Source organism: Dermacentor andersoni, chromosome 9 (genome assembly GCF_023375885.2).
Source record: "Dermacentor andersoni chromosome 9, qqDerAnde1_hic_scaffold, whole genome shotgun sequence".
NCBI classification, from domain to species: Eukaryota; Metazoa; Arthropoda; class Arachnida; order Ixodida; family Ixodidae; genus Dermacentor; species Dermacentor andersoni.
In genome coordinates this window covers 113,621,058-113,633,468 of record NC_092822.1, presented here as the reverse complement: position 1 = coordinate 113,633,468, position 12,411 = coordinate 113,621,058, and the positions used below count along the sequence as shown (strand labels likewise).

General features: G+C 44.8%; 1 protein-coding gene across 2 annotated transcripts in view; it reads left to right on the top strand.

Annotated features, from left to right (window-relative positions):
- Positions 1 to 12,411, top strand: part of LOC126529608 (putative protein kinase C delta type homolog) — a 647,502-nt gene that overhangs the window by 198,055 nt on the left and 437,036 nt on the right. The window lies entirely within an intron of this gene.

Here is a 12,411-nt window from a genome sequence, read left to right as displayed (position 1 = left end):
CAATGTTTGTGTTGATCCCACACAATGATCGTCAGTTTGATGTCACGCAATTTTGATATTTCTTCGCTACACCGCTCGCAAAACATGCCGAAATAAAGATGCAGATCAGTGGATGCAGGATGTGAGACGTTTGCGCAGTGATATTACAAGGGTGAAGGCGCTGTATGATATTTGTTGCGGGAAAAAGGGCGATGACATGTGTATACACAGAGCAGTACGACATATATTGTGCTATATTTAAAGATTATGCGCTACTCGTGTGATAGCGCGGAGTACCCATTCTGGAGGGTGGCCAAGAACGGGCACACGCCTTGTGGCACATACCGAATTAATAAATCAGTGAAAATCAAGTATACCAAAATATTGCGCCTGTTACCCACCTGTCTCCTTTCACGACTCGATGTCCTTTAATAGACCTGTAAACTACGTTAGGTAAATAGGCCTACTGAATATAATGCTCTATTAACAGATCCATGTGACTTAGAGATACCTGTGAGCCGACATTATTTCTAAAATTTTATGCACAAGTTTACATTTGTGCTACGCAGAACAAAGTCATGTCTACTTGGTCAGTCCGCGTGAGAGAATTATACAGACCCGTTTTGTGCTGCTAGCCTTCGGGCACACGTCGAACTTTCATATATATATCCACAAGCATATTCTCCGAGATAATGACCCGCGCAGCAGCAGACAGCAGCCACTCCGAACCCGGGAATGTATATGCAAATAAATTTCGCTTTTAATTACCGCGTTTCTACTGCCCATTGTTTCCATGGTGGTTCAACGACCACGTCGATAACTCGTGCTTTTGAAATTTTCAGTATGAAACTCGCTATGTAAAAAGAGGCGGTCATTTGAAAGAACCACGCGTGAGGAATAAAGAACGAACAAGTAGTGGCTAGAATACGCGCGCCAAAATAAAGTTTCCTTGCTTTGATTTTATCTTCGCACAAAAGAGGTTCTTGGCCTGTCACACTTCCCCTGACACCGAGCTCTCATTAGCCCCATCCTTTGTCCGCCTTCGCTAAAGACAGACACATTAGCAAGGACAGCGTAGTTTGCGAGAATGGACGCGCCACTATTTAGCGAGAACTGCGTTGCGGCACCATCCTTGCAGCGCTCTCGAACCCAGCCCTTAGCCTCTAAAGCAAAGATAAGAAAATAGAGAAAATGTGCCCAGATGGAGGAATATACTCCGTGCTGTAAGAGAATAAATTATGTCATGCTCTTGTACAACGAGCCAGCGAAGCAAGTAATGGGATGCAATGAGGACAGGAGATTCTTGTGTGTTTTTTTACAGGAGATGAGACCATCATGTGAGTGCCACCAATACACTCGAATCGCAGACTAGGTGTTTCTCTGTCATTAGTTTCGCCTTGCACTTCACCCAAACGAGAATAAAGTAACAGTGGTCTTTCAGAATGAATGTGACTGCGGCTGCATAGACTGTGCGTACGTGCACGAGTGAGTGAGTGAGTGAGTGAGTGAGTGAGTGAGTGAGTGAGTGAGTGAGTGAGTGAGTGAGTGAGTGAGTGAGTGAGTGAGTGAGTGAGTGAGTGAGTGAGTGAGTGAGTGAGTGAGTGAGTGAGCGAGCGAGCGAGCGAGCGAGCGAGTGAATGAGTGAGTGAGCCTGTCCTGAGGCGTGTGAAGGGGAGGGCGCGTTCACTTGCCGTTAAACGTCATTGCAATAAATTAACATGCTCAGAAGCACCCTTAGACAGCTTGTACTCAGCCGTGCTGAAAACACTAACGTATATTCTGGCGAGTAGGACAATATTGCGTGTAAATAGCCGGTCCGCAACATCTAGTTTCTAGCGCAATACTGCTTTTCCAAGTAGCCGATTTGTTACTGTGACATTTTCTCGGTAAGCATATGAAGAAGCAGCGCAGATGTCCTGCAAATTGCAACTAGCAAATCTATTTCACCAACAAGTTTTCGCTATCTCAATTCTCAGAAGCCTGGAGCCATGAGAAGAAATAAACTGCGCTTTTAATTACCGCGTTTCTACTGCCCATTGCTTCCATGGTGGTTCAACAACCGCGTCGATATATTGGGCTTCTGAAATTTCAGTATGAAACTCGTTGTGCATAAAGAGGCGGCCATGGGAAAGAATCATGCATGAGGAATAAAGAACTAACAAGTAGAGGCTACAATACGAGCGCTAAAAAAATTTGTTGCTTTGATTTTATCTTGGTACTAAAGAGGTTCTTGGCCTGTCACACTTGCCCTGACACCGAGCTCTCATTAGCCCCATCCTTTGTCAGCTTTCGCCAAAGACAGGCACATTAGCACACATACACGTACGCATACGCCCCAGTACAGGGTCACTCGCTCGATTGCTCGCTCGCTCGTATTATTACCAAAGCAAACAAAAAGAATTATGCAGATCCAGCGCAGATATGACAATCTCTGTCAAGCGAAGCCGGTATTGAAATGTTATGCAAGTAATTGAACAAATGGGAACAATTGATCTGATAAAACTTGTGATCCTATGCAATGTTTATCCACATCAACACCGGTCACAGCTTTCATGTAATTAAATTTTTGGTTGTGCGTTTTGTGTAAGTTAATTTAATGCGACCCTAGAGATAATGTCACGGCGATTTTTTTCTCTTCGTATAGTTGGGCAAGTAGGACAGGCGCTTTCCGTTCTGCAAGCCTAGACGAGTGATTGAAGAGCTCCTAGAAACTTGTCGCCCAGCACCAACGGATATTCGGACGCTGCCCCGCCACTATAGAGGCAGCGAGACAAGGTAACAAGGGGAGTCCACCTGCCGTCACGGCAATAAAGAAGGGTGGTAGCCATTTATAGGCATTTATTGATATTCACGTGCCTTATTCCAGTACTTTTGATAAAAAGACACTGCTTTTACTACTATGTTCTCATACCGTTTCTGTCTGTAATCTTGCTTTATTGGCGTATAGTGAAATATGACACAGAAACTTCCTAGTTGTATTCCGGACGTGGCCGTACGCTCCGAAAGCTGCCCCCTAATAAAGCGCCACGATATCCTCAGAACGACGATAGAGGATGATGTTATCGCATGCAATTTAGGACATAATGCCGTTCCCTCGAGAGAGCGACTCTCGAAAAGAATGCGGTGCCGTCATCGTGAGCAGGTGTGCTACAGAACGAACAGGGATGCACGAGCTAGCCGTAGACTGACCTGGAGACAAGGGTGTTAATCTAAGTTGGCGACGAGACGTGGCACCCATAATATGAATGGGAAAAGCAAAAACAATTTCTCGGCGCAAATTGTTAGCACGGCGTTTCTAAACTAGTCTGCATCTTAGTCTGAGTGAAACAAAATAACCCTTTGCGCATGAGCAGCTGTCACGGCGACTCTCTCAACACTTCGGGGAAACTTTAAGAAAACATATTGCGTTTCACGTCGCCTTCCTCTTACCCTTCATTCTACCAGCTTTCTTAGAGATCGGATAAAATGATAAAAAAGCCGGTTTAGGAGCCTGCTTAAGGAGTACAAAAGTTTCCTTTCATTTTCAAAACAAAAAGGAAGTCCATAGCCCTGGCGCATGTTGCACCAGCTGCTGTGAGATTTCATATTGCCCCTTCCAATTATCGATACAGACAAGGCATCAGTACATATGTTTGTTTGTTTTGTTTGTTTGTTTTTTGCTGGTGGGAAACACAGTGAAAAGTAAGACCGAAGTTTAGACTCATTTTGGCGCATTTGGAAATGTTGTGGGGAGAAAAAGTTGTGTCGAAGCGGCAAAAAGCTTTGTTTCTACGACTTAACAAACGTTTCCTTGACGTCATTAGTCGCCTCGTCCTCCCAGCGAAGTTTGTTTTCTCGTCTAGCGCCTATCGTATATTTCTTTCTTGAGCGGACATTTTGCGGCAGGACCTTCTCTGTCATTGGAAGAAAAGACATTTTCTTTTCGTGTTTCTAGGCATTCTCTTTTTTCTCTGTTCGTATATTTATCGGTAAACTCTTCCTGTAAGCACGCTTGGAAAAATTATTTTTCTTGCCCGTCTCGTTTTAACGTGACGTCATAGTCAATTGCCAGTTCCTTCTCGTATGTTTTGCTTTCATCTCTCATTCTGCGATAGAATTTTTCTACGTTTTCACTCTTCGCTTCGATACCCGCAAATTTCACTGTCTTTCGCATGCAAAAGTTTGAAACTCTTTTATTGGTCAGATTAAACGACCGAAAACATTCTCTACATGATACCTTGTAGATTAACTCTATAGTGGACTAGATATCGGCAAATCACTCACAGAAGAGAAGAATCCGGGACCTGATTGTCGAGCTTGGTGAACAGAGAACGCTGCTAGAGCCGTGTCGTAGTTTCTTAATTCAAGTAAACTGCGCTAGCGCTCTTGAAAGTGCACATTACATTATATCGTGTGCTCGCTCTCATAGTGTTGTAACGCGTTACTTTATGCCTTCTTACGACCCCTTGCCCTCACAGCGCCTGTGCAGTCACTAACCAAAAGGGACGTATACTCATACATATCAGGCGATCGTATGAAGGCTAGAAAGATTTCTTGCACTGCTTGCATTCGCTACCAAATATAGCTCGTCACACGGATCACAGATGTATAAATATGCGTCTTGGAATACACTGCAGCATTAAGTAGCATACTTCCATGCCTAAAAATGAGACTTATTTGCTGCGTCAAATGCATTGCACTTCCAAAACATTTTAACGCGACAGCGTTAAGCGCATCGTGTCGCAGAAAATCCGGCGTCGGCTTCCCGCGTCCAGCGTCGGGCGTCGCTAGTCGAAAAGCATTTCGAACCAAATTCCGGACCACGCATAACCAACCACTCTCTACCACGAAGTTTGATCATACCTTGTCTTTCATTCTTTACAATGTTATTCCTCAAGATTTTGAGAACTTCAGCCCACAAAAAACGTAACGAAGAAAAAAAAAAACGACAGCGAATATCCTTTATGTTAGCACTTCTCAGACTGAAATATTAAAAGCGCGAAACAATAAGAGGAGATCGACCCACCCAAGAGGCCACGTTTCTACCGGAAAGCTTGCCTTCGTGCATAGCGTTTGCCGCCTGCGTTTCCCGGTAAACATTACGGTTACATAAGCTGCATGCAGCTGCCGGGAAGCGTGAAAAGCAGTAAGGGGTCTTTGAATGCTGTCGCGTTCTACTCTTAAAAGAGAAGCTTAAGCATCCTGCAAGTTTTTTTTTTCTATTTACGACCGAACGAGCGGAGCGACAGATTTCTGTGACAAGCGGCTACAACGTATTCCTTGCGGTCTGGACCAACACTTACTTGTGGCTGTCTAGCCTTGTAAGTTGAACGTATTGAAAAATTGTAGCGCTTGACTGTCGTCACGTATCTTCTGTCTGTTTATGTTTTCTCTGCACTGCAACTTGTCAATGTACCAGAACACAACACCTCGCGTACTCGAAGCACCAAGGTGTAAGATGCCGAAGTAGCACGTGATTCGACGTAACTTTACGTCCGCAGGTTGTAGCGTCGGTATGTAAAATATAGCGATTCCGTAGAAATCGCCTCAGCGCAAGCATAATCGAGTAGCGAACTGGTCAGTATGGTCTGTATGAGCTGGTCTGTATGCAGCCGGAGAAAACGCCACGTGCGTTTAACTTTTTCTTTTGCTTCATTATTTCGTCGAGTGACGGCTCGCCGCGACGCTGGAAGATCCTCAGAACCATGTACACATGATATGGGTCAGATAAGGTGGAAAATAAGATCATGCGAAACATCGTCCATAATCAAACCCTGCAATAACCGCTAAAGCCATAAGCAATATGAATGTCACCTGTTACTTTGTCTGTATTTTCCTAATTGTACGGCACTTTTCGTGCAAAATTGGTAACTGGAAACAAGAGCACCAAAGAGTTGAGAAATTATTAGGTGATCTACTAAGGGAGAGAGCGCAGGCAACAGCTAGACCGGAAGGAAAAGTGAAAATTAATAAATTTAAAAGTTTTTTGTGAATATGTTCATGGATCAACATCTTTTTATTTAAAAACGAAGTATTTCAAACGCCGCCGGAAGTGGAGAAAGATGCCGTGTGTATTGAATGACGCTTCTACAGTTATCACTTGCGCCGCCTGACGCAGCCACTTGTGTAATGTGCTTATGTGGGTGTTTTTGTAACCTTCAGCGGTGGGAGCAGTACGTCTAGAACCGCAGCGTTCTGCGTTCTACGTAATTGTACGGGACTGGCGGCCTCACATCGTTGCGTAACTTCCCCAATAACTATACGAGACGATTCTGGCACTTACCTTGGTAGAGCAGTAAACGAAGGGTCAAAATTAACTGTGATTGTTCCGCAAATACATATATTTCTCTCATTTTTCTTGAGATAATACAAGAAACGTTACTAGAAATCTTTAGTTTACGTTTTCGCTTGTTTATTTGTTCTTGGAAGTGTTCATCCTGCGCTTCTTCCTGCCCGAGTCCATTTGATGTGTTTCCTTGTTTGTCAAGTAAAGGAGAGGTATATATGCCACAAGTGTACCTGTGAGCTACACCTTATTCCATTTCACTTTTGTGGGTTTACGCGTCTTTATGGCGAACGGTGGGCATTGTTCACATTTGTACTAGTAAATGTACACGCCCCCCTTCATTTGCATAGAAAAGTTACCTTGTGTTGGGCCCCCTACCACCCCCCCCTCAAAAAAAAAAATCCTGGGTTGTGCCTGCTTTCAACATGTTCTTTGCCGCTTGATTTGCGGGTAAGTGAGCTACACGTTATGAAGTTTCCAAGATATAATCATGAAAAGAGAGGTTATTTGATTCTGCACCACTAAAAATAAGGTTAATTATATTATAACAAATAATGTTGCGAAGCATTTCTTTTTCTTAGTCGACTGTGCATTTCGCTTTCTTGTGGAAGTAGTATCCGCCGCTACGAATAATCCACCTCAAGGACTACAATTACACTATACTCCACAAGCTAATAAAAACATTCTGTGCGATCCAGGAAGAAAGGGAACTACCCCGTATATATAATAATGGAGAAACAACGTAGTCATGCACAACGAGATGAAATGGTGAACGGCTCCTCTGTCAGCTGGGTAATGTAATTAACGTAACACAGCATAACAAACTGCAGGCAAGGTTGTGCATAATTATAGGCCGTAGACGTCTATGACGCTGAAAATAATATAATTAAATGATTGCGTGTGATCTATCGGAACGAAAGTTAGCTAAGCAATTTCCTTCCCCCTGTGAGTGACACTGTACTGAAAGGTCAAGTTCTTTCTTTACAACTTCCTTTTTAAGGGGTGCAGCAACGCACAGACATATTGCAGCAGCTGCTGGGAGCTTTCATACTGCCCCTTCCAATTATCGCTCGGAAAACTTCTCGACGACGGATTGGGAGTCGTGCCTAGATATAGTGACTGCTGTTTAATCAAGCACGTTCTCTTTCCTAACGCCTTGGGTATCGGGAGTGGTATGCGCCAGTGCGCAAACCAAATGGAAGCGAAGCTATGAATTCTGCGAGTCTAGTTTCTAGACTCTGTACAATGGATAAAAGACATTGGCAACGTCCAAAAAATGCGTTAAGGTTTCTTCTTTCACTTCGTCGTGTAGAAAAGTAGCGCCCTTTATTTTTCGCCGCTGGCCTAAGCAACCCGGCGCATAAAGTGGCAACTCGAGCAGGGAACAATGATTTCCGTTGCTGCCAAAGCACCTGTATGAAACTGTAGCTCGCGAGTGTACCGCCTATTGAAGAAACAGTGAATAGACGGAGCCCATTTTTTACGCCAACGTGTTTTTGTTGTGGGCGTTCCATGCTATATGCGCTTTTTTTTTTTAATCTGGATCATGATGTCTCAGTTTCTTTATCTCAGGTGCCTGGTCGTAGACTGTGTGCCTAAATAAATTTTCCTAAATCAGATACAGGTACAAAATCTACTCTAACGAGTCAATAGCAAAGGCTATACCGCGCTAGCTGCCTCAGGTGAACTCAGATGCTCTAGTGTGTATGTTTTAGCTGTATTCCTCTCGCTCTGTGCTCTTTGCCGAAATAGCGTTTCGCTGCATTTATCATCAATTGAAGTGTGCCAGCCGCGCTAAAATGCTTGTCATTACGTATTAAAATTTGTTTCTGCGGCTCACGTAACTTCTCACTTCCTGAAAGGTAACGAATGTTCCGAGATAACCGGCGACCAAGGTTAGCAACATTCCTGATGTCGTCAACTAAATAAATCTATTAAAATTTCCCCAGAGAACTTTTGGATTTTTCGTCCAGTTATGTCCGCTCCATTGCTATGAGGTACGTGGCGACAGCCATTACCTGACCAGTATTTATATATTCGGAATTGAGGTTGTCGCAGAACGCGGGCTTTCAACGTCATTATCGCGTTTAGCTCTTTTCTTATAGACTGTTTAGTCGGGTGAGGAGCAAAGGTCTGGAAACGCGCGCGCGGCAGGCCTTTCTTCCTCTCGGACTTGTGCAAGCCTGCGCAGTGCTGCTTGAATGCGTTTCCATCGCGTGCTGCAGAACAATTTCGAAATGTTTTAGCTCATTCAGCGAAACGTTTACAGGATGTCTCTTCACACAAGGTCGTCGGGAAACAACTGCGAAACCTGTGGGTGCCGCAGCAACTACATCATGTCTATATCTCTCCTTGCTGTAGAAACAAGTGGCGTGCATAGGGGGCCGCGATGTCTCTACGTGTTGTGAACTATTCTGGATGTATCGGTTTCTACTCGACGAAGACCAGCGGCATCTGCAGATTCCCAGCGTGAATTGGAAAATTTCTTCACTATGCGACCGCTTCGCGAGGGAACGTGCACATAAAAGGCCCCCTTAACGGTCGAATGAATGCAACGCCGAAAGATATAAGCACCAACTGTTGAAATATTTTCGTCAAACACCGGTATGGCCCTCGCACATTTCATATCTACTGTGGTATATCTACGTTAGGCCTCCCTTATGCGGCTGATGACGTGGCTCAACACAGCGATTACTACCGTTGGGAAGCCAACATGATGCATAATCGTACCACCTCGCCAGATTACTCAACATTTATACCACATACACTTTGTGTTCTGGCACCACTTCTTTGCCCTGTAAAGCAGTAAAATCCAAAATAGTTGACATCTAAAAAAATGGGACCTGTTTGTGAGAACACAACTTTCATAAAACGGGTGAGTGCGAAGAAAGGGAATGGCCAAACAAGACCGAAAATTTACGTCCCATGTAAATCACGTTTGTCAAGAGTGGGCAATCGACTGATTCTGTTGCCATCTTTCGCTAAAGTTAAGAAAAACTGGCGAACACTGCAGTGAGACCTCTCATGGTCATGGAGCATGTTCTGTTTATGTGCTGAGACCCAACAGCTCTATACTGCAGCATTTGCTACTAAGAAGCTGCTTCGGGCGCTTGAACTATCCACGGCCGGCCACTTGACCACTATAAACAAGTGCTATTCATGCCTTATGGCATGCTCAAACTATTTAACAAAACTGTTTTATTCGTGAGCAAAAAAAAGACGCCCAGCGAACGAGGTAGTCAGGCATAGTCTCTACAGATAACAATTTTAACCTTGTCAGAGTAAACAGCAAAATTTATTCCGTAGCAGAGCGATAACTACGCTGTTACTATATCACCAAGTATGTTTCTTAACTACTCATTGCTCTAAACCACAGCTTAGAACTACAAGGGGAATGGTGCAATAAGGACGATCTTGTGAAACTATTTTTGAAAAATACTAAACTGATCTCCGAGATTGACAGTACATTCAAACACCCGCTCACACATCGCGACGGGTGCTCCGTCCAGCTCTCCAACAGTTGAAAATCAGGCCACACTGAGTTAAATCACTTCAGTAGGCCTAACAGAACCGTTTCCGACGTACAAGACGCCAGGTGATTCGAAGTAGACCATGCGATCCTGAAAACAAGCAAGAGCAACGGCCGCCTAGCGTTATGTCTGGCATACAAACTGAACATTCACCTAAACAAGAATCGCGACAAAAGCAGGCAGTTCATGGATAACGCCACTGCCTACGCAATATAGCAGTGCCCATGAAAAAAAGCAATTATACAGACACTGGTTGCAGGTTCAAGCCGGGGACGTGTCGTCCATGCATCGACAGCGCATGCCCGACCCGCGCGGGGTTGGCGGTGGCGTGAGTTGCTGGGGGTGCGAGGGCGAGAAGCTAGAGCGAGAAGAATAGTGTCTTGTAATTTTGTGGCATCATTATGTCATAACAGAAAGTCATGCAAATTATTCCATCAGAACTCGCTATAGGCTTGCGAAAAGGCTTCGCTTTGCCGACAGTGCAAGTGGTGACCGCGATAGCAAGCGCGTTTTTATGTGTCGCGGGGGGGGGGGGGGGGGGGGGCAGCGTTAGTACAGTATCAGTTGCAGAAAGCATTTGCAGTACCACTACGAGAATGAGACAGAAAGGAAGAGTACTACCACACTTTTCGCAACGCTCCCCTAAGTGGGAGCACGGTGAACTGGACAGGGCAATCTTTGTTTCTCTCAATCACACATTAACGCTGTCGCCACAACGCTGCGATCGTCCAAAGGGTACATGTGGACGATCGCAGGGGCCGATTAATCGATCCCATGTGGACGATCAAACGGGTCACTGGTCAATCGCTTATCCTATGTTTTGCGGCCAGGCTGGCTGCTCTCTAAGGAGGGGAGACAATGTGAGGGCTTCTGGCACACCTCGTCGGCTTGGAACAAAGTGCCTGTGTCGTTTGTCGACTAGGCAAAATTCAAAAGTAGGTTATTCAAAGGGCCCATGACACGATCGTCCAGCTGTTCTCCATATATCGTTCTGATCAAGAGTACAGGGCCAAATATCGTTATACAGCCAATAAACCAGGGCTCTCGGCTAACATTTCACCTCTATGTTTCGATTTCAAATTGCTGCCTCTGGCATGAATCACAGACATACACACATGGTCCATTCTATGCACAGTCTCAGTATAATTCGTTGTAATTCGTAACATGCATACTCTAGATTATAACTAGCAATTATATTAGAAAAGAGGCGTTTAGAAAAGTGAGGAACCATAAAAGATTACGACGAAACTAAGCATGTGCTTAGCATTATTATCAGAAATATTTATATTTGCGGTTGCCAACAGAGGATAGCGATGATGTAACCAAGGGTGCTGTACCGTAAAGCTGTTTCAAACGTTTCTATCACCCTCAGTGATTGCTCAGTGGCTATGGTATTAGACTGCTAAGCCTGAGGTCGCGGGATCGAATCCCGGCCACGGCAGTCTCTATTCGATGGGGGCGAAAACACCCGTGTACTTAGATTGAGGTGCGCGTTAAAGGAACCCAGGTAGTCCAGATTTCCGTTGTCCCCCACTACGGCGTGCCTCATAATCCGAAAGTGGTTTTTACATGTAAAACCCCACAGTTTCGTTTTTAAACAATTCTATTCTAATTTTGCAAGCAGTCCTCCATGATTGGTCAAAACATTTCCCGGCCTACCCCACTTCGCCTGGCTTTCATGTAACGTCACGAAAACCGCCATAGATTCCCATCGCGTATGACGCGCACATAGTGATTATGCATGATTAGACCGCACAAAAAAGATAATTATTTCTGATTCGGCGTCTTTTCGCCATTAGCCCTCTGTTATCCGTCAAACGTTTTGGGGCTGCGCCCACTTTGCCTATATGTCACGCGACGTGACCAGACTGCTAAAGCCCACGCGTAAAAGTGACATGCACGCCCTAAAGATGCATCAATATGTCGAGAAAAATAGTTTTTTTCTGAACAACACAGGCTGCCCCATAACGAAAGAAATAGAAGATGCCTGCCCGCCGATCACTCAGGCACTGGCTACACGCAGCTGCCTGAGAGCATGGATTTATTTGCATATTGTAAATATGTTCACGTAACTGCGACGTTATGGCGCCCTTTCGGCACGTATACGACATCGCTCTGCCAGCACTTTTCTGCTGAGGATCCGATTTAGGGCATTCTTATCTTCCGTTGCACGTCGCCGCGATTTTCGACCAGCCACCGCGAGCTAAGTAAGGGGAAGCGGACCAATCGCGCAGAGAGGAACTACACCCCTCTTCCAGTTATGTATTTTCACTCCGCTGGCTCGGCCCCATCGAAACCCTACGCACTTAAGCGTGCTCCTCGCCTCTTGTCAGCCAATGAGACTCAATGTACGCAATCCCATTCGCTTTGAAAGCAGACAAAAGTGACTGCCAAGTGACGCTGCGGGTTAGCGCCGGAGGTTACGTACATTTGACGTCAGAGGATGGTAATAAAAGCATTTTGGATTAGTTTTTTGTTACAGGACCCAAATTAGCCTGCTTGAAATGTTCATGTCGAGGTATTTATATGCTTGAACGGATAATATTTCGGAGCCATATATTATGTGATGCGCTGATTTGGTGATGCTATCTACCATTAAAGGCAACTAGCTACGTTTTTTAAGGCAATTCTGTAAAA